Genomic DNA, 24562 nt, shown 5'->3' with positions numbered 1-24562 from the left:
CAAGTGTGATCTGAATCATGCAAATCAGTTATGATCACTTTGTCAATGTATCAGTTTTGATGCAAGTGTGATCTGAATCATGCAAATCAGTTATGATCACTTTGTCAATGTGTCAGTTTTGATGCAAGTGTGATCTGAATCATGCAAATTAGCTATAATCAGTGTCAATGTATCAGTTTTGGTGCAAGTGTGATCTGAATCATGTAAATTAGCTATGATCAGTTTTTCAGTGTATCAGTTTTGATGCAAGTATGATCTGAATCATGCAAATCAGTTATAATCAGTGTCAATGTATCAGTTTTGATGCAAGTGTGATCTGAATCATGTAAATTAGCTATAAATCAATCGGTCAATGTATCAGTTTTGGTGCAAGTGTGATTTGAATCATGCAAATTAGCTATGATCAGTTTTTCAGTGTATCAGTTTTGATGCAAGTGTGATCTGAATCATGTAAATTATCTATAAATCATTCTATCAAATTGCATATTTCATTTTTTTACAATGTTAATTAAGGTTGATAAAGGCATCAACACAATATTCATGTGAAAGTAAGGTTAGGTCACAAAATTATGGGTTTCTTCACAAAATTTAAAGTCATTCGATAGTCTGTGGCTAATGTATCCCAAAATACCAGGTGTTAAAAATAAGGGCTAAAAAGTTCACTAGTTTCCACAGAAACTGTATCTCTAATAATGTATAAATTTGCGAAAAACCTGAAATATGATGATCGCTAGTGTTGTTCATTTCCCGTGCTAAAAGAAATGCCGCATGGTAGAAGCGATTCGTGCTCTATGTTGCACGTTTTTGAAAAGAAAACATTTTTAACACATGATCGAACAAATTTATTCTACTAGATAATGGCGAAAGAAATGTTGGATGGCGGGAGCACACGATATCTGGACAATAAAAGGTATTAAAGGTATTGATACCAATATGGGGGTGCAACCTTTGGGTCCTTATGGTACGAGAACAAAAATGCGTTATGGAAATGATGGTCATTTCAAAAGAATTTTTATAGTGTTTCTCTTTTCCTTAATGCCGACAGAGTAGCACGCATGAAAGAAGGATTATCCCCCCCCCCCCAAAAAAAATCACTTTTGTAGTTTTCATTTTGTTATGAAACACATTCCTTTATATCAAGAATACACATACACAAAAATCAATGTGTTTTTTTTTGTTTTTTTTTAAAAGTACTAAATTTGAATCCAACCTAATCCATCCCTACCACCTCTTTGCGCACATTCACCCTATCTGTTTACTGTCGTAATTGTACACCATTTGTCCATCATATAACATGCATGTTTCGGCATTATAATGTGGATTATTGCTTACGACAATGAGATACTTTTCTCTCATTTTTTACGTCCACCCCCTACCATTCACAATCAAAGAACGGGTCATAAAAAAACAGTCGGCTGGTCATATGTCGTCCGCATGCCGCAGAGAGATTTCTTTTTACTTTTTTTGCATTTCCATTGTTCCGGACGGGGTCTCTTTGAATGACGTTTGTTAATTCGCACATTATGTTCTCATCTCCTAATTTAATAAGGATAAAAAACAGAATATGAAAAACTGGAATTTAATGGCAGTGAATGGCCTAAGTCGGAATAATAGGCTCATTTGGGGGAACAGGTGGTGGTAAAATAATGCCGTTCAGCTCATAAGGGACAATGCGTGATGCACTCCTGTAACATATGGAATCCTGTTAACAATACTAGATGGATGGCGACAGCTTTGTCATCGCTTCAGATTTGTTTATTTATTTATTCATTCATTCATTCGTTTTTTACTGATGCAACAAAAGCTCTTTGTGACCACTCTGGAAGTATGTTTTTTTTTATTGTACCTCTTTGTAGAACTATATGGTGTGCGATCTAAAATGTTTAATGTTTGCACTCATAGCATCCCGAAACATTTGTAAGTGTTTATGACAAAATTGTTTCACGTACTTATAATTATAATCACCGCTCGGATATATATTCGTGTAAAGTATTACCGGTATAGGTTGTTTGATGTTATGTCTAATGACGTAATGATGCTGTGCGTCAACGCATATGTGTAATTTGAGCTGGAACTCATCAAAAAATCTGAAACACATTGCACTTCTTGTGAACGGATGGGGAATGACAATGCATTGTGGGATTGCTCCCCATTTGTCTGTGATGGTTTCATCAGAATATTGTGATAACCTACTATTGAATCTTCACTTTTTTGATCGCCATAATTCACTTTTGTTTTTAAGGATACTTTACAATCTTTAAGGAAGAACTCGTACAAATTTCTTGTTTATTATTCATTTCTGGAAAAGATTAATGTTAATTGATTTCATCAAATATGTCTTCTGGGTGAGCTCGCCTTAGTTCGCTGTGATGTGACTTTTGGGAATCATCTAGTTGTCTTATAGTTGTCTCTACATTTCATTCAACAGTCAGTCAATCGGTTTGAATAAATAAAAAGAAAACATACAGCTAAACTAACAAATAATTAAATAAATAAAAATTATCCTAAAAGTAGAACATCGTCTCTCAGTACAAGTATTAGAATTTGAATCAAAACATCTCGGTTCTGATTTTGAGTATGAATTGTCAAACAAAAAATTCTATTAAATCAATTTCAGCAAAATTGATTGTAAATATGCTTTTGTTAACAACCCTCCAATGAATCGATAGAACACAACAATGGTTTTAGTATATTGTCCTAAACTAATCTCCCTGTTTTGTCACCCCAGTTTGTTTTTTATGAAATTTTCATCAAAATGAATCGGTGGACAATGGGTGGATTAGTGAGCACCAGGTGATCTCGGGGAAATATGTGTATTAATTCCATATCGTTTTGTCAAGCATATTTTAATGAATAGATTCTGCAGTTGGGTATCGGTCCTTCTGCTGTTCTGACGTTAAATGTGTTTATTCTGTAACCTAGCTCGATTATTAGAAATTATACAAACCAGGAAATTCAGTTTTATTTATTAATTTTTTTTTAACAGCATTAGAAAAATAATAAATATTCATCATTGATATTGTTATCTAATTTAAGTTTAAGTTAGAATAATTATATTTAAATATGGAATAATTTTTAGATGTGTTGCGTTTGTCTAACTGTCTGCGTCTGTGTATTTATATGCGCTAGTCACGGAATAATTCGTAACTATGAAAACATTGCTGGTGTTTAAATAGTGTTGCTGCTTTAACGTTGATGCCGAGTCAATGATGATCTGTTGTCCATCGTGCGCCTGTGTTGGAATGGGGGAATGGCGGTCTGACAATAAAGTTTAAATCAGTTATTCCGTGTGCCATATGTTCTCTGTAAGATGCACATCTAATATATATGTGTGTGGACTACTGAATGCCCTTTTTTTTCTTCTATATTCAGGAGCATATCAATTTTGTATGTTCTAACCTACAAAGGGAATACATTTATGTCTAACAGAAAATATCATACTTGGTTTTTTCAACTATTTTGGATATTATTTTGCATTCAAAATACCGTCAAATAACGTCATTCCTAGTGTAGATACCTCTCGATTGAGTGTAGATCCGAGATATTGAATAGGAAGAAATGGAATTGTCTGATTTTAAAGTAGGCAAAATGCCTGAGAAGGGAAGAAATGAAAAGCCAAGTGTCAGAGTGAGAATGACATCGTGTCGTCAATTTCGATACGATTGCCTTTTAACGTTGAATGTAATCAACACTGATGCGTCAGCCGATATCCACTTGTGCTGTGGATGAAAAGACGGGGCCTTTGTGTTCAATCAGTTCGCATTATCCAGTTAAGCAGGGGGAGAATTTTATCTGGCAAAAGTAATAAACTCTTCTTCCACTTCTGACATCCCCTTGTGTTGTACGCCCGGTATGAGAAGACTGTTGTATAATGGGAAAGTGCGAGCGCAGTGTTGTACACGGAGTTATAATGAGTGTGAGAATGGAACCCTTATAAGGAACTGCTATCATATGTGTACCTAGTCTGAAATTATAATAAACATCGCTGACTCTCCACGTTTCTAATATCGACTGAAGTCCAACAAGTGAGATTAGATTCATAATACTACTTTATTTAATCTATGCTTATAGGACTGCTACTAGCCTGTCTCTGTAACTATGATGGCCACGTTCGAGCTTATCTGTTGAGGTGTCGCATCATGAATCATTATCTGAAAGTTCGCTGAAAACTGTTGTGATTGTAGTTTTATTGTTGTGATATTTAAACCATGTTCTGCTGCCACCTTTTCAGACTCTGTGTCTAAATCGTCTCTGTGTTTTTAAGATTTTTAATACAAAAAAGCCGATAATTTCAGAAAATCTCATTTTCAAAATTTGTCTTTTTTTATATTTGTCCGTATTGTTCGTATATTTGCGTTGTTTGTGTGTGTGTGTGTTTGTTCGTATGTAATGTTCTATTATCTCCACTGTAACGTGCAGATACTATGCCGCCTCTCATGTTTGATTGAGAGAAGTATTTGATTAAATGTTTTATAATAAAAGCGATAAGAGTGGTGTGAAATATGACAGGGATCATCTTTTTTTTCTCACTCTACGACTGTACGCTTTTATCTATGAATGAATAGAGGGAAAGCCACGGGGAAACCAAAGCACCATAGAATAAAGAAATAAAACACGTACGTCGAACAATCATTTTTTTCGAACAAATGTCTTGGATAGCAAAAAAAAAAAAAATAAATATCCACATTGTGCATGTTCAAAATGTTGGCTGCAGGGATGCTGATAAAAACGGTTGGTTTCCATACAGATGTCAGAACAAGAAAAGAAGATTAGAAAAAAAAAATGAATACTGTCATTATAATAGTTTACGCCGCAAGTTCTGGGAATGGAAATTTTATTAACTTTACTGCTTGAGAAAATAACTATATTATGCACATATTGTAATTCCCGTGGCGATTGTTAGTAAATAAAGAAAAAAAATTTCTTATCAATGTCGTGGCCATTGAGGTATTTTCTAAGATGGGAAAGAGTGGGAAGAATGACGACATTGTGTGGTTTTCTTATCTCGGTTCTACTTCTCTCTGTAGTCCACTTTCTCTTATCTGTGTACTTTCGAAGCATACGTTTTGTAATTGCGGCTTGATAGAAACGTAAGACGATACCTGGCTGTCAGGTTTCTTGATAAAAGTTGAAATATGTCGAGTTGTGTATAGTGTTCGGTATTGTTACATTTCTTATAACAATTACAGCATATATATATATATATATATATATATATACTGTATTTGTTCTATTAGCAGCACATGTGCTTATGTAAATAAGAGGTATTTCTATATCCAAAATAAGTCGTGTTTTAATTATCAATTTATTGTAATGAATATATATTTTTTGGTTTATGTGCACTTATTTTTTAAAAATACTTCTAAGCGGGCAGTGTATGAAGGTTAATCTTGGAAACATAATGGCGGATATAATTAAATGGAGGAAGTGTGTGTGTGTGTGTGTGTGTGTGTGTGTGTGTGTGTGTGAGTGAGAGTGTGTAAGCACACATCTTAGTGTTTTTTCAAAAACTGTTTTTATGAGGCATAGTAATCTGTGTGTATACACAACACCATTGGTTTCAGAGAGGTGTTCAGGTTATCGGAGGCGTGGCACGATAGATGTGGAAGCTGGAATTTATTTTGGAAAAGTTCTACTTTTATATATAACTATTTTACATTTGGACTGTTATTGGGTGAACTGGTATGAGAAGTACCGTAAAATTTGTATTAGAAGCTGCATCCCTAATAGAAGTCGCATCACCCATTCTTTTTGAACAATTGAGAACCAAAAATTCACCATTTCTCATATGTGTAGATGTTTTAATAGAAGCCGCATCCCCTCTGTTGTGTTGTACCATTTTAATAGAAGCCGCGGTTTCTAATAGAGGTTTTACTGTACTTGTGTATGCTGACTTTGTTGTATGCTGACTGCCTTTGTTGAAGATTGTTTTTGAAACTCATTTCCAGACAAAGAAAAAATCAGACACGCTTCAGAATGTAAATAAAAAACCCACCTTACCCCACCTTACACTTGAAGACCCCACCCCATACTTAAACATCCCTGCCCCACACTTAAATTCCCCCCCCCCCACGTGAACTTACCTCCCCCCACATAAACTTCCCCACCCCACACATAAACGCTCAGCCACAACTCAAATTCCTGCTTTTAGAAATGTTTATCTGTATATTTAAACAAATAAATTATAGTATAGTTTGTATTTAGGGCCAAACAAAAAAAATAGAATGCAACTTTATAAGTGAATACATAAGGCTTAATTATAGATAAAAAACATGAGAAATTGAAATCCAAATAGAACATCAGTATATTGAGAAAATTGAAGTGGCTTTTTTTTTCCTCCCCTATGAACACAATGACATGATGTAAAGCAGAAGAGAGTCAGTATGTTTCAATTAGTATAAATCGTTGTATGTTGTACTACAATAAAAACAAATCGAAGAACATTGATTTTAATGTCTTGTAAGCTGAGAATGGAAATCAATTGGCCCCCATGTATTTGATGAATTCATGAGCGTGGAGTGTTGATTTTTTTTTTTTATATAGATTGACAGAGTGGCGCTTTCTCTTGCTCTGAACACGGAACAGAAATCTCAGCGGTGATTCACCGATCTATAGCTGCGTTATTTTACGTATTGATCTAAGTCCGCAATTCAGATGCAAGATTGAATCCTGACAAAGTTAGCTCACTCCAGTTAGTGTTTGTCGTTTTCATTTTCTGCCACTTTCCTGGTTTTTGTTGCGGATATAATACATTGGCAACCGAGTGTATTTGGTTTGCCATTCACACTCAGGTCTATGTATAATACATGAACGACAAAGAGTGTTTGGTTTTGCTATTCAGCACTTCTTTCGTAATGATCATTATTTCCAATTTTCCCTGTTGTTTGCAAGACGTGTCACAAATACGAGCCTATCGCAGCGATTCAATACGGCCTTTGTTGCCTTTCTTTCCTGCCTTGATTTGTCTTTGTGCACTATGTCTTAAGCAGAATACAGCACCCATCCGTGCTATCATACAAGAATAATGCAGGTAATTTATTTTCAAAACAGCTCTCACTCTGTGGGCACGAATTAATGTTCCTGCACAAAGGCGAGATAATTCCAAGTCATCAAAGACTATGCATTGAAGAGCAGTAGAGTGTGCAAGTCGTATTGTTTGCTTCAGCTTCCTGCATTCTAGCCAGGCGAATGGTCGGGTGACTATGTTTTGTTAAGTTAGCTTATCCGTATCTCGCTTTGTTTCCTCGCTCACTTGAGGTGTCGTATAGCCATTGAGGCCGCGCTCATTGTCTGACTTATAAGGAGTATACCAATGCACCCGCCTTGATTTTGTATTTACGAAAGTGTCATCGACAGACATTACGCTAGGCAAAAGAAATGAATCCTACTATGATGTCTGGGTGTTTGATTTCACCCCCACTTATCATGTACACGATGGCACAATTGTGCGGAACAAAGGGTGGAATCTGCAAGCGAAGTGGGCTTAATTTAATTCAAGCTCTCAGAATGAAGTCGGGAGTTTTTCGCCACACAATCAGCGGCTCGTTGCTTACACAATTACCGTACTGAAGAGCAACACACATGCACACCACGCTTTTGACAGGTCACAAGCTTTCATGACAGTCTCAAAAGAAGAGCACAAAACATCTCAAAAGAGGTGATTCAGGCAAGGAGTTGTTAGCGAACAAAAAAAAAATTGTATGGAAGGCCCACAATGAGGAATTCATTCGTTTCATTCGTCTTATCCGGGAATATTGTTCAATCTGGCATTCACAATTACTTGGATACTCATCAGATGTGACACATTGAAAGAGAAGAAAGACTTGAAGAGGAGAGCAAATTCCTTCAAAATACGACTCATCAAAAAGTCATCTGTGGTGTACATTTCCACAAAAGACACTTTTCAGCACTTGAAATTCCTTTTATTTCATCTTTCACCAAAAACGGGTCAGTTATGAATGGATCGCTCATTTGGCTTACATGTCAGACAATTTAAACTAACAAGATATTTCCATGTCAAAACAATCTTGTTGCATTTTTCTCCCCCCCCCCCCCCCCCCCACTTTTTTTTTTGTATATTTCTGATGAGGATGATTTCATGACAATTTTCAGGAAAAAGAAATATGATTCAAATATAGAGAGGCCGACAGACCATCTTGATTTGTATAGTATTTTTTTCAAAATGCAGTGAAACGTTGTCAAAATCAGCGATGGAGAAGAAAAAAATATTGTCATCAGAGGACTCCGGGGATGGAGCGAGTTCACTCATTGTGAAAGTTTAAGTATGAATTCATCCGAAAGTAAGCGCTCTAAAGAGAAATCATTAGGGACAACGTATTGGTAATGGCGTGAATAAATATCTGAACCCGCTCATCAATCGTTGATTTTCATACCGGCTAACTAGTGTTGAATTTCCAACCTTCTAATTACATTTGACGTTTCTGAATGCATGGCGCACGCTGTAAACTAACTTTGCAAATGCGATTTTCGCATCTTTCTATAACCTCTGTTCTTTTTTTATTTCCTAGAATAGTGAATAAGTTAAAGAGGCCTACATGTAGGGAAATTCTTTCTTTCTTTCTTTTCCCTTTTTTTGTGATTTTTATATTTAGTTTTCTTTGCGTTCTTCTTTTGTTGTCCGTTGGGGAAGGTTTGTTTCAAGATGGAGGTTTTGATTATATATATTTATTTTTCAAAAGATTGTCAAATAAAAATAATGTTTTGTATTGAAGTCAATTAATATAGGTATGTCGCTATCAACAAAAGGCTAAAAAAAAAAATTAATTCTGGTCCGAAGATGTTCCAAAAAAATTGTTTTTAGGGCCTAAGCACACATAAAAGTCACAAAAATTTGGTCAAAAATTATGAAATTATGTCCTTATTGGTCTAAAAATAATGAAATTATGGAAAAATACAAAACAGTATGCAAAATTTTGTTGGCAACAATTTAAGGTATTAATCGCCCCCTCAACTGTAACACTGACAACTACAAATCCACACACCACTGATTATACACCTGTATGGTATACTGAGTAGTCCTCATTGAATTGAGTGACAAGAAATAATTTGTAGAACATCATGTTTGGAGATTTGATTTCTATTATCTATGATTTTTTTTTTATTCGTGACTTTAGAAGTTGCTGTCGTATCCACATATCGGTAATACAGAGAGGGTATAAATAAAACAAGCAGCCTCTCGGCTGAGACAGCTCCGCTGTTAGCAATGCACATTTCAATTAAAGAACAGAAGATATCATTAGAAAATGAACAATATGTATAGTATCAAAACAATCAGACTTGCGGTTTTCAACAAGAAGTGGAAAATATCACTTTTTTACCAAAAATTACAAAAATATTCATCAAAATTAGAGAATTGAAGATATCATCATGAAATGAACAAATCTGAGTTAGAACCACATGTAGTACCTATATATGTAATATCAAAGCAATTGCACTTGCGGTTTTTAACAAGAAGTCGAAAATATCACTTTTTTCCAAAAATGTTAAAAATATTCACCAAAATTAGAAAATTAAAGATATCATTACAAAATGAACAAATCTGAGAGAGGTCCACATGTAGTACCTATATATGTAATACATGTATATGTAATATCAATGCAATTGGACTTGCGGTTTTTAACAAGAAGTCGAAAATATCACTTTTTTCCAAAAATGTTAAAAATATTCACCAAAATTAGAAAATTAAAGATATCATTACAAAATGAACAAATCTGAGAGAGGTCCACATGTAGTACCTATATATGTAATATCAAAACAATTGGACTTGCGGTTTTCAACAAGAAGTGGAAAATATCACTTTTTACCAAAAATGACAAAAATATTCACCAAAATTAGAGAATTAAAGATATCATTACAAAACGAACAAATCTGAGAGAGGTCCACATGTATTACCTATATATGTAATATCAAAGCAATTGGACTTGCGGTTTTCAACAAGAAGTTGAAAATATCACTTTTTACCCAAAATGACAAAAATATTCACCAAAATTAGAGAATTAAAGATATCATTACAAAATGAACAAATCTGGGAGAGGTCCACATGTAGTACCTATATATGTAATATCAAAGCAATTGGACTTGTGGTTTTTAACAAGAAGTCGAAAATATCACTTTTTTCCAAAAATGTTAAAAATATTCACCAAAATTAGAAAATTAAAGATATCATTACAAAATGAACAAATCTGAGAGAGGTCCACATGTAGTACCTATATATGTAATATCAAAGCAATTGGACTTGCGGTTTTCAACAAGAAGTCGAAAATATCACTTTTTACCAAAATTGACAAAAATATTCACCAAAATTAGAGAATTAAAGATATCATTACAAAATGAACAAATCTGAGAGAGGTCCACATGTAGTACCTATATATTTAATATCAATGCAATTGCACTTGCGGTTTTTAACAAGAAGTCGAAAATATCACTTTTTTCTAAAAATTTTAAAAATATTCACCAAAATTAGAAAATTAAAGATATCATTACAAAATGAACAAATCTGAGAGAGGTCCACATGTAGTACCTATACATGTAATATCAAAACAATTGGACTTGCGGTTTTCAACAAGAAGTCGAAAATATCACTTTTTACCAAAAATTACAAAAATATTCATCAAAATTAGAGAATTGAAGATATCATCATGAAATGAACAAATCTGAGTTAGAACCACATGTAGTACCTATATATGTAATATCAAAGCAATTGCACTTGCGGTTTTTAACAAGAAGTCGAAAATATCACTTTTTTCCAAAAATGTTAAAAATATTCACCAAAATTAGAAAATTAAAGATATCATTACAAAATGAACAAATCTGAGAGAGGTCCACATGTAGTACCTATATATGTAATACATGTATATGTAATATCAATGCAATTGGACTTGCGGTTTTTAACAAGAAGTCGAAAATATCACTTTTTTCCAAAAATGTTAAAAATATTCACCAAAATTAGAAAATTAAAGATATCATTACAAAATGAACAAATCTGAGAGAGGTCCACATGTAGTACCTATATATGTAATATCAAAACAATTGGACTTGCGGTTTTCAACAAGAAGTGGAAAATATCACTTTTTACCAAAAATGACAAAAATATTCACCAAAATTAGAGAATTAAAGATATCATTACAAAACGAACAAATCTGAGAGAGGTCCACATGTATTACCTATATATGTAATATCAAAGCAATTGGACTTGCGGTTTTCAACAAGAAGTTGAAAATATCACTTTTTACCCAAAATGACAAAAATATTCACCAAAATTAGAGAATTAAAGATATCATTACAAAATGAACAAATCTGGGAGAGGTCCACATGTAGTACCTATATATGTAATATCAAAGCAATTGGACTTGTGGTTTTTAACAAGAAGTCGAAAATATCACTTTTTTCCAAAAATGTTAAAAATATTCACCAAAATTAGAAAATTAAAGATATCATTACAAAATGAACAAATCTGAGAGAGGTCCACATGTAGTACCTATATATGTAATATCAAAGCAATTGGACTTGCGGTTTTCAACAAGAAGTCGAAAATATCACTTTTTACCAAAAATTACAAAAATATTCATCAAAATTAGAGAATTGAAGATATCATCATGAAATGAACAAATCTGAGTTAGAACCACATGTAGTACCTATATATGTAATATCAAAGCAATTGCACTTGCGGTTTTTAACAAGAAGTCGAAAATATCACTTTTTTCCAAAAATGTTAAAAATATTCACCAAAATTAGAAAATTAAAGATATCATTACAAAATGAACAAATCTGAGAGAGGTCCACATGTAGTACCTATATATGTAATACATGTATATGTAATATCAATGCAATTGGACTTGCGGTTTTTAACAAGAAGTCGAAAATATCACTTTTTTCCAAAAATGTTAAAAATATTCACCAAAATTAGAAAATTAAAGATATCATTACAAAATGAACAAATCTGAGAGAGGTCCACATGTAGTACCTATATATGTAATATCAAAACAATTGGACTTGCGGTTTTCAACAAGAAGTGGAAAATATCACTTTTTACCAAAAATGACAAAAATATTCACTAAAATTAGAGAATTAAAGATATCATTACAAAACGAACAAATCTGAGAGAGGTCCACATGTATTACCTATATATGTAATATCAAAGCAATTGGACTTGCGGTTTTCAACAAGAAGTTGAAAATATCACTTTTTACCCAAAATGACAAAAATATTCACCAAAATTAGAGAATTAAAGATATCATTACAAAATGAACAAATCTGGGAGAGGTCCACATGTAGTACCTATATATGTAATATCAAAGCAATTGGACTTGCGGTTTTTAACAAGAAGTCGAAAATATCACTTTTTTCCAAAAATGTTAAAAATATTCACCAAAATTAGAAAATTAAAGATATCATTACAAAATGAACAAATCTGAGAGAGGTCCACATGTAGTACCTATATATGTAATATCAAAGCAATTGGACTTGCGGTTTTCAACAAGAAGTCGAAAATATCACTTTTTACCAAAATTGACAAAAATATTCATCAAAATTAGAGAATTAAAGATATCATTACAAAATGAACAAATCTGAGAGAGGTCCACATGTAGTACCTATATATTTAATATCAATGCAATTGCACTTGCGGTTTTTAACAAGAAGTCGAAAATATCACTTTTTTCTAAAAATTTTAAAAATATTCACCAAAATTAGAAAATTAAAGATATCATTACAAAATGAACAAATCTGAGAGAGGTCCACATGTAGTACCTATACATGTAATATCAAAACAATTGGACTTGCGGTTTTCAACAAGAAGTCGAAAATATCACTTTTTACCAAAAATTACAAAAATATTCATCAAAATTAGAGAATTGAAGATATCATCATGAAATGAACAAATCTGAGTTAGAACCACATGTAGTACCTATATATGTAATATCAAAGCAATTGCACTTGCGGTTTTTAACAAGAAGTCGAAAATATCACTTTTTTCCAAAAATGTTAAAAATATTCACCAAAATTAGAAAATTAAAGATATCATTACAAAATGAACAAATCTGAGAGAGGTCCACATGTAGTACCTATATATGTAATACATGTATATGTAATATCAATGCAATTGGACTTGCGGTTTTTAACAAGAAGTCGAAAATATCACTTTTTTCCAAAAATGTTAAAAATATTCACCAAAATTAGAAAATTAAAGATATCATTACAAAATGAACAAATCTGAGAGAGGTCCACATGTAGTACCTATATATGTAATATCAAAACAATTGGACTTGCGGTTTTCAACAAGAAGTGGAAAATATCACTTTTTACCAAAAATGACAAAAATATTCACCAAAATTAGAGAATTAAAGATATCATTACAAAACGAACAAATCTGAGAGAGGTCCACATGTATTACCTATATATGTAATATCAAAGCAATTGGACTTGCGGTTTTCAACAAGAAGTTGAAAATATCACTTTTTACCCAAAATGACAAAAATATTCACCAAAATTAGAGAATTAAAGATATCATTACAAAATGAACAAATCTGAGAGAGGTCCACATGTAGTACCTATACATGTAATATCAAAACAATTGGACTTGCGGTTTTCAACAAGAAGTGGAAAATATCACTTTTTACCAAAAATGACAAAAATATTCACCAAAATTAGAGAATTAAAGATATCATTACAAAACGAACAAATCTGAGAGAGGTCCACATGTATTACCTTATATATGTAATATCAAAGCAATTGGACTTGCGGTTTTCAACAAGAAATTGAAAATATCACTTTTTACCCAAAATGACAAAAATATTCACCAAAATTAGAGAATTAAAGATATCATTACAAAATGAACAAATCTGGGAGAGGTCCACATGTAGTACCTATATATGTAATATCAAAGCAATTGGACTTGTGGTTTTTAACAAGAAGTCGAAAATATCACTTTTTTCCAAAAATGTTAAAAATATTCACCAAAATTAGAAAATTAAAGATATCATTACAAAATGAACAAATCTGAGAGAGGTCCACATGTAGTACCTATATATGTAATATCAAAGCAATTGGACTTGCGGTTTTCAACAAGAAGTCGAAAATATCACTTTTTACCAAAATTGACAAAAATATTCACCAAAATTAGAGAATTAAAGATATCATTACAAAATGAACAAATCTGAGAGAGGTCCACATGTAGTACCTATATATTTAATATCAATGCAATTGCACTTGCGGTTTTTAACAAGAAGTCGAAAATATCACTTTTTTCTAAAAATGTTAAAAATATTCACCAAAATTAGAAAATTAAAGATATCATTACAAAATGAACAAATCTGAGAGAGGTCCACATGTAGTACCTATACATGTAATATCAAAACAATTGGACTTGCGGTTTTCAACAAGAAGTCGAAAATATCACTTTTTACCAAAAATGACAAAAATATTCACCAAAATTAGAGAATTAAAGATATCATTACAAAACGAACAAATCTGAGAGAGGTCCACATGTATTAGCTATATATGTAATATCAAAGCAATTGGACAAGAAGTTGAAAATATCACTTTTTATCAAAATGACAAAAATATTCACCAAAATTAGAGAATTGAAGATATCATCATGAAATGAACAAATCTAAGAGAGGTCTACCCAAGGTACATATACACCAAGTATCAAAGCATTCAGGCTTGTAGTTTTCAAGAAGAAGTCGAAAAAGTAAAACATTGACACGGACGACGGACGACGACGGGCAATCACTCATATGATAAGCTCCGCTCGACAAAGTCGACAGCGGAGCTAAAAAGTTGGTCAGTAATAGATTCTCACCAAAGGGCCTTGAACTTGGAACAATTAGAGGCAAATGATAAAAAAGCCACCAAAAAGGGGCAGATTTTGGTAACTATTATAGTATAATTATAGTAAACATTTATGCTGGTTGAAGAAGTTTAAAATATTGGTTTTAACTACTGTAAAACACTTTTCGCTTTTTTATGATTCAGTGAAAATAAAATCCAGTGAATATACTTTTTTTCCCTAGATTTTAAATGTAATTTGTCAAAAATCAGCGAAAATAAATTCCATACAAAACACCCAAAAAGTTTTTTTTGTGAAAATTAATTCCAGTTAAAGTATTTTACGATACTGGTAAAACACTTTTTAACTTTGCAATGGTAATCTCTGTGACAGAATACTGTGAATTTTGTAGTTGTGACAATGTTTCTTGGGTCTTACAACTGTCAGTGACTTTTGCAAAAAATTTTTTTTAGTCCCCGATCGGACACAGTCCGAAAACGGGGACTTATGTTTTGACCTCCGTGTGTCCGTGTGTGCGTCTGTGCGTGCGTCCGGACCTGTATCTTAGACATGCATGTACCAATCACAATCAAACTTCACACATACATCATACATGATATTATACATATGCACATCAATTTGTTTCACGATCTGATTCAAGATGGCCGAATGGTGGCCATTTTTGTGCTAAAAATCATCAAAATCAAGCATTTCTCGGCTGTTTACAGATGGATTTTGTTCAAACTTGGTATATACATTAGACATTATAGGACCTTGATGCACTTCATTTTGTTGCACGATCTGATTCAAGATGGCCGAATGGCGGCCATTTTTGTGCTAAAAAATCCTAAAAATCAAGCATTTCTCGGCTGTTTACAGATAGATTTTGTTCAAACTTGGTATATACATTCGACGTTATGGGACCTTGATGCAAATAATTTTGTTTTTCAGATAACAGTCAGTCGGCCATTTTGTTTTAATGAATGTGGCTCTTGTGTCATATCTCTGACTTGCTTTCACTGATTATATTCAAATTTTAAATATTCATTATACATGATGTCATAGGTAAACAGATATATTGGTTTGACGATCCTATTCAAAATGGCCAAATGGTGGCCATTTTTGTGCTAAAAAATCATCAAATATCAAGCAATTCTGGCATTTATGAATGGATTTCGTTCAAACTTGGTACATATTAGACATTACAGGTTCCTGATGCACATCATTTATTTTTCAGATCGGATTCAAAATGGCTATCTGGTGGCCATTTTGTTTTAATGAATGGGCTTCTAGACCCATATCTCCGACTTGTTTTGACTGATTATATTCAAATATTAAATATTCATTATACATCATGTCATAGATAAACAGATATATTGGTTTGACGATCCTATTCAAAATGCCTGAATGGTGGTCATTTTTGTGCTAACAAATCATCATATATCAAGCATTTATGGATGGATTTCGTTCAAACTTGGTACATACATTAGACGGGTTCCTGATGCACGTCATTTTATTTTTCAGATTGGATTCAAAATGGCTGACTGGCAGCCATTTTGTTTTAATGATTGGGGTTCTAGAGCCATATCCCATAAATGTTTGGACTAATTATATTCAAATTTTATATATTCGTTATACATCATGTTATATTTAAACATGTATTCAAAATGGCTGATTTTGAATGCTGTTCCAGAGCAATATCTCTCAATATGGACAAGTACTTGTTTGACAATCAGATACAAATGTGAATCATTTTAATGTTAAAAAATTATATTCCAGCTATATTACTATAAACAAAACTATACATCTTAAATTTGATAACTAACGGGGACTGTGCCATGCATGGCTTGTCATTAGTGCCTTTAATTCCTGGAATCGCAAAAAAAAAATTTAACAGTGAAAATTAAACTGTTTTGGAACGTCTCAAGAAAAATCTTGGGGTAGAAAAAAAAATGTTTTTTTTTTTTAAATTATTAACCACATGCAGTTGTGACCAATATGCGATTCAAAATGGCCTGCTTATTAGGGAAATAGCAAAGTATTTGTTTCCATGGAAATAAAAAGTACTGCCTCTTTTTATGATATTTTCCCTTCTTTCACGAATAAACCGCTATGTTAATTGACAGTCAGTTGGTTAAAGGTACATTACCTACCACTAAGTTAACTGTCATTTAGTTAAAGGCCCAAGTAGAGTTTATAAATACTTCTAAACAGTAGGGATTATTTCCTTGTGAGTCTTTCTGTAGTTAAACGGATGCAGCCGAGCTCCAGTAAAATCATGTTTTCAGTAATTTATAGATCGATAATGTTATAACCAAAGTGGATGTATGTAACTATGAATATCAAAGCAGTGATTGTATGTTTCATTTATGACAAAAAATTGCGTATGAGTTGAGATTTTGACGACGAAAAAGTAAAAAAAATGAACCGGTAGACAGACGCCCTACTAAGCTTGAATAATTAACTGCTGTCAATCAATATCACGTGACATAAATACGCTGAAACAGTACGGTCAGCCTAATCGTCATTTACACAGTTCCTAATGTGTTGCTCATTATCACGTAGGGGATTCAACGAAGACAGTGAAAACATGTTCGTCAATTTAAAATGTAACTTAATTCAGAGGGTATAAGCCACAAATAAATAAAAAATTGTTTTAAATGAAATTTAATAATAGTGCTGTGTTTAATAGTTTTGTTCATTTAATAGTATTGTTCAGTGCATGTGATATTGAGCGTATTCTGAAAAAAGTTCAGCATTTGATGCTAATTTTTTGTTATGTTTTCTCTGAAATCAACATTTTTAGCATGACTTCAAAATCTAGCCTTCACTGTCATGCTAAATGTAGGTAAACAAATAACAAAAAATATTTATTTTAAATAAAACAAGGTGCGACTTTTCCTGTTTCTTGTTCTGGTTTTGTGTCACAGTGTATATATACGCATAGTATATGGTCTGTCACAGAAACATGAAGCATATACGGTAGTTAATAGACACCCAACAACCATAGATCGGAAAGAATCTATCTCATAGCCATACGCAGAAAACAATCCATCGAAAAATAAAACTATGCAACTTATCAACTGGGCTTGGGTTCTCACTATAAATTTATCCAATCACAGACGTGAATTCACATAGCAGGCGATGAACACAGCACCAGAAGCGTGTGTGCATATACTTGTCGTAGTACGTAAACATGATTTAATTCTATCACATTGTAACACAGAATGTCTATGCAGCGTAGGTCAACGGACTACGGAAGCAAGCCTGACTGGGCCGCTCGATTGCTATATGACGCATTGATGCTTTCAGGGATTAGTGTTATCAGCTGGTAAATAAACGACAAGGGGTTCTGTAAACAAACGATGCCCGGGGCGACTGAATTGGACCTTTAAAGGTACACTACCTACCGCTATGTTGACAGTCAGTTGGTTAAAGGCCCAAGTAGATTATATATATACTTTTAAACATCAGGAATTATTTCCTTCCAAGTCTTGCTGTAGTAAACAGCTCCAAGCCTAACTACAGTAAAATCCAGTTTTTCAAAATTTAGCAACATATTATTATTATTTATTATTATCAATAAATTATTTTTAATTGTTGTAGTTGAAACCTTAGACTGTACTATTTATAGTCAATTTAATTGACTTAAAATAATGTGAAAAATTTTATTTCTTCTTTCTTTTCAGATTATAGATAGCTGTCACCCCCACATACAGTAAATAGAAGCACCATGTCCGCAGACAAAAGGAGTGGCTTTTCAAAAACAAAGATGGGGTGAGCTACCGGTATGTTTTCTTTTGGAAAATAATTTTTACATGATCCCCCTGAAAGATGCACATGGTACTTTCTGGCAATACAAATTCACTATCTGTAAAAATCTCTCAATTATTTCCCCCCATAATTACACACAGTTGCCATTCAAATTCAAACACAGTTTTATTTGGCAAAAATTGATGTATAATGTTGGAAATTACTGGTTATAAGAAAATAACACACCCCTAGAAAGGCCCAGGATGTGTGACCTTTAGGGGTCATGCATATTATGCCTAGTAACCAGAAAATTGTATCCATCCTGCAGACTATGTTAAGATCATATACCGGTACCCTTTCCAAATTAATGTGGTTTCGTTATTTTCAGACTGCTGGAACAGCATTTTTTCCCAGTTTACTTCTGTCCATTAATTACAGTTCATAATTGGATTTTTTCCCTGAAAAAATATATTTTCAAAATCAATTTTCCAAACTTGTTTTATATTGCTTTCCCTATGTAAAAAAAAAAACCCGAAAAGAAAAAAAAAATGTGTGCATTTTTGTGTTTTAAATTTACCCATTCCTTGTATGGTTTTTACTTAGTTACATTCAGCTAGCGTTGACGATAGAAATATGCCAATCTCAACATGCCCGCAAGCTAGATTTATTTTTGTTTTCACTATTACCTTTGTTCTGATTGTGTCGTTATTAGGTAATAATGTGTCAGGCAAAAACTCTAACAGTGGCAAGTGGTTTGCCTTTAAACGACTGCGGTAAATGTAATAGTTTTGTAGTGAAAAACGATAACTTCATCTACAAACATATCTCCCCTCGGTTAGACTTAATCACTATGCCAATATGCCTGCTTTATTAGATTTTCCCTGAATATTGGCGATAAAAAGGAAAACGTTATGATGGCATCAAATGGAATGGGTAAAGCGCAATAACGATGGAAATGACTTGGGATAATTTTGTTAGCACTATGATAGAATTAAAGACGAATCGCAACACCCAGTGGATGTCAAGCTCCCGGGGAGATCTCGGTTCATTGTGTTCAAGTTGTTTCAAAGAGCACCGAGTTTTTTTTTTTTTTTGCTTTTAGCCATCATTGCTTCATCACTTTAAATCTTGCAAATGAGGATGAAAGGGTTTCTATGAATAATTAGTGTAATCATGAACAAAATATTGACATCATCATTGTTGCTTGTAAATTAGGGCTATGACATCATTGTTGCATGCAAATTAGGGCTATGAAATCATTGTTGCATGCAAATTAGGGCTATGAAATCATTGTTGCATGCAAATCAGGGCTATGACATCATTGTTGCATGCAAATCAGGGCTATGACATCATTGTTGCATGCAAATTAGGGCTATGCAATGATTGTTGCATGCAAATTAGGGCTATGAAATCATCGTTGCATGTAAATTAGGGCTATGACATCATTGTTGCATGCAATTTAGGGCTATGAAATCATTGTTGCATGCAAATTAGGGCTATGAAATTATTGTTGCATGTAAATTAGGGCTATGACATCATTGTTGCATGTAAATTAGAAGTATGATGCAATTATTGCTTGTAAATTAGAGTTATGACATAATTTGGTTCTATGACATCGATATTTCTTTAAATGGTTGCTATAATTCTTACAAATTAGTTCATCTTCACTGCATGTTTGTTGAATACCAGTAGTTTGCTTATAACCAATAAAATCATCCTCTGAGTGCAAACCAGTTTTCATTCACATTTGGTCGTACCCAAAAAACATATGACCAGGACGTATTTGTATGATGATTTAGTTTTGAATTTGTGTAAATAAAAAAAATTAGTTTTCTTTTTTAAACTATCAACAAAAAAATAATGAATATCATAATGGGGAAGTTGTTTACACTATTAATCTATTGTCTTATTTTCTATTGTATTTTAAATCCAGGGTAGTAAAAGTGAGGTTAGCCTCGACTAATTTACCTCTTTAAGTATCTTTAAGTTTAATATTGTTCGTGTTGTATGTTGATATTTACAGATGATTCAGATGTTGACAAGGCTTTTACAGCATTGTAACGATAAGATTAACCAGCTGTATGCATAGTTTTATCACAATGCACACTTTGACTGAATGTACAGAGACATATAGATAGAGTTACTGTTAACCATTTCAAGTTCACAATGAAAAGACTTCCCACAAGACAAACTGTTCAATTTTGTGGAATTCTCTTGACAGGGAGTCACAGCAACTTTCATGAAATTTTCATTGTAACTGCCTGAAGCATGTGAATAAAAAAAATGTGTAAATATGAGAATTAAAAAAAATCGAGTGAAGTAAAGAATAACGTGTACACTTTTTTTTTCTGGAGAGAGACAAAAGTTTGCTAATTATGCCATTCAATGAAAATCTTAAAATTTTGTAGTAGATAACATTTTACTGGGGTCTTAAAGACCACTAAAGAATCACGATAACTTTCGAAAGAGTTTTGTCCTCTCGAATAATATTTAATCATCAAATCTTTGAAAATTTCGTGCAGCGACAATTAAATGGTTACACTGTAAATCATAAAGGCTTTGCAGGTAAAATGATTTTCTGTCTTTTTTTTTTTCCTCGAGGAGTGATTCATTTAATCAGTGTTCATTAACACTAGAGATGCAGCAAGGATAAATTGGCAAGGTGGAAATGATGAAGATCTCCTTTTTCGGAAACTAGCGAGGCATAAATCTAAAACTTTACAAAGACTTTTATGCGCTGTATGGTTTGATGACAGGTTTGTTATATTAGCGGAGTAGTGTGAATTGTAACATCCCACTGGGACCCCTGATCAAGTCTGATAAACGAGCTCGTTGATAGCGAGTGAATATTTACAGATTGTATCCATTGGACGGGAAAAATTAATTGGTCACGGCTTTTTCACTCCTTGTGAACATGTGTGAAAGGATAGATGATATTTCTCCTGAACATGAAAGCCAATTAAAAGTTTCATCTTTGTGATGACTGCTGATGCGTTACCGTAGGAGCAATGGAAACGGAGGTGATACAGTAGTGACTATTATCAGTGACATTGTGTAAGTCTTCTAAAGACTTCGAACTGAGTGAATGTTGGTTGTTGCGAGTCAGTTGTCTAATTTTTTTTAATGAATTACAAATCACATTCAATTATAATTCCAATGTCAAAAAAAAAAAATTACCGGTAGTTTTACCTTAGCGTATTTCTCTTTGAGATAGGAGAGGGGGGTTCAGAATAGGATGTTCGCAGGTTTAACTCTGAGAAGCAACATTGTCTCAGTTCTAACTTTTAGAATAGAAGTTGAATTCCTGGGATTTCATTGCGCCATCAAAGAATCATACTTTATTTCATTTTTCTGAGCCAATTTCAAAGCCACAGACTGATTGAAATTGTACATATACAATTTTTTGACTGGCACCAAGTCATTCCAGTAGGGCACCTAGGCAATTGCCTCTGAGAATCTTAAACCCTGTCTGATAATCTTAAATGGCGTTTTCACCTTTAGTTTGTTCTGTGATTAAAATTTACAATTTTATTCCAGTTACTATTTTAAGGTAAACAAGATGTCCTTTAATGAAAAATTATTGATGATTTAAAAAAAAAACAACGTAAATATGATTACACCATAAAATTGATGACATATGCAAACAAATCGAGTGCTGCAAAGTGAATGATAATAAAAAAAATATGAAATTCTATTTGGTTTATCTGGGTTCACTTTGAGTCGCTTAGTGAAAGAAAATCAATTTTTCTGGCCAATCTGAAACCAAGTATATCTTTTTTTTCTTACTTTTAAATCTGGATGAATCAGTTTCCCCCTGTTTATTTCATAAACCGATGAAATTTGAAAGTGTGAAAATGAAGGACAGCCATGTGTAATTGAAATTGACAATTTATAGTAGCAATATCAATACCTCACAGTATAGATCCTCTTAATCACACAAGGAGACATCAGGGACTGTTTCTCATTACTCATTTTTTTTCATCTCTTGGAATCAGACACTAACTGTTTATTGTACTTCATAAATTTGTGTTAATTAATGATTTTTTTCCCCTCGGACAAAATATTGTCACAATATAAATTTTCTGAGAAATTATCCAAACTGTTATTAATAATTTTCCTTTTCTTTCATTTTTTAAATAATATTTCTCATTTCTAGCAAGCTAAAAAAAAAAATACCATCGTTTTTATTTTGGCCATTTTTTTTTGAAAAATATTCAGTTGGTTATCTGTGTGCCAGTGGAGTAAGGGTAGTTTTGGTTTTGGAGGATGGGGGGTTACAATACTATGAATAATATTGAGAATGTGATTGGAGTGTGGGTTGTGGTAGGGTTAATATCCAGATGTCATTACTGGTTTACACTGGTTGTGATTCACACACAGCATGTTTTCTTCAATTACCGGTATGTCAAGTAGCAATTATTTTAATGGTAACCATTATCCGAAATTTAATATTAATAAAACATGTACAAAACATTAAAATGGATAAACCTGTATTTTCAATCCTTTGGTTCAAAGTTTTATCTGATCCAAAAAATGTCAAAACACAAAAATGAGTTGCTAAAATATAAAATTACCACCTTGAAATGAACGAATTTCTGAGAGATATTGATAAAAGATGAACCAAATAATTCATTTCCATACAATTTTAGGATTGCATTAACGCTCAGTAACATACATGATAAAAAGTATTTACGAAAAAGAATGAACAACGAGCAACAACAACCTCAGACAGTATTAAATATGAATCTTTGTGCCCCGTCTTCTTCTATGCCCGTGCAATATGAAACTGACAAATTAAAAAAACGACAGAACAAAAAACGTGTGACCAAAGCTATGAAAGACTACGGGAATCTATTATCCAAACCATAAACTGGTAGATATCAAATTTAAGTTTTAAATTACTTCTAATATATTTCAATGAATAGTGTGTATATAGTAACAAAATAAGTTCTGTATGGCACTATAAGCCGAGGTCACAACTATTAATTGATAAAGACAAACTTGGTGAGTTTATCGTTTTCGTCTAGGGACTGATAGAAATTGTTTAAAATTGAATGTGTCTTATCATGTGCAGTCTGTGGTGGTACTGTAATTTAGACGTGACGCCAATCTGGTCTCTTGACGATTATTAAGCAAAGCACTCTTTGGGGACACGATTGTGTTAATATGCAACTTTATAAAATACTCAGAGACAGTAATCAGATAGTTTACAGTTGTTATACAGAGACAAGGCGCGCAATGGCGAATAACAATAGCGCTACTCAATGATCAACAGCACAATCAGCTCGCAAGAAGGAGCGGTAAAAAAAAAAGTTTTTTTTTTCATTTTGCAAATTTGATTTTTGTAGACTAAATTCCTGGGCTTATTATTATGTAAATTGGGGATGATTAAGTGCTTCAACAAGATTTACTACCCCTTGCTAGCTAATCAAGATATTTGCATAAAATGATGTCCAAATGTTCTGTGTTAATTGGGCGCAATTGTTAACACGGACAGGGAGAAGCTGATGGCGGCTAAATTTAATGCATATAAACGATGCAAATCAATTGATATTAACTGAAGAGTGATTTTATTTGTCAATTTTTCTCATCGGCTAAGTTGGTTAGATAAAGACCTGTCAATGCATACTGCAATTAAACCGAAATAAGAAGAAAAAAAGCTTGTCTCTGTTGCGATAAGGGGGATATTGCGAAAAAAGGCCGCCGCTCAATGGTCTCAAATTGGCTCACCGTTTATGATTCGTATTAACATCGTGACACCTAGAATTTACAATTGCAATTGATTGAAAGTTTATCTAATTTTACCCAAACATCCAAATTTGTCATAACCATATCATGATGAAATATATGACTATTTTTTATTGCACTGTCCGCCACAAATTGAGAAATATTCTTCATTTTGCGGTGTCGAAAATTAATGGTCATAAGTTCTGGCAAATTCTCTTCCTCTCCAATTTTAAATTCATTTGTGGATGAAAAGATTTCGCTCTTTTCTGTAGTCGGAAATGACATTTTTGATCA

The 24562-nt window shown here is 32.9% G+C and overlaps 1 long non-coding RNA gene across 1 annotated transcript in view; it reads left to right on the top strand.

Moving 5' to 3' along the window:
* LOC146750439 (uncharacterized) overlaps positions 1 to 20770 on the top strand; it is a 29674-nt gene extending 8904 nt beyond the window's left edge. Inside the window, exons 2-3 of the long non-coding RNA XR_014930878.1 lie at positions 18478 to 18576; positions 20565 to 20770. This is a non-coding gene — a long non-coding RNA (uncharacterized LOC146750439). The remainder of the gene's footprint in view (positions 1 to 18477; positions 18577 to 20564) is intronic.
* Positions 20771 to 24562: the final 3792 nt, after the last annotated feature.

This window comes from Saccoglossus kowalevskii, chromosome 1 (genome assembly GCF_978046115.1).
Source record: "Saccoglossus kowalevskii chromosome 1, keSacKowa6.1, whole genome shotgun sequence".
NCBI classification, from domain to species: Eukaryota; Metazoa; Hemichordata; class Enteropneusta; family Harrimaniidae; genus Saccoglossus; species Saccoglossus kowalevskii.
The sequence above is the reverse complement of the archived record's forward strand: the minus strand, read 5'-3'. Positions and strand labels throughout refer to the sequence as shown.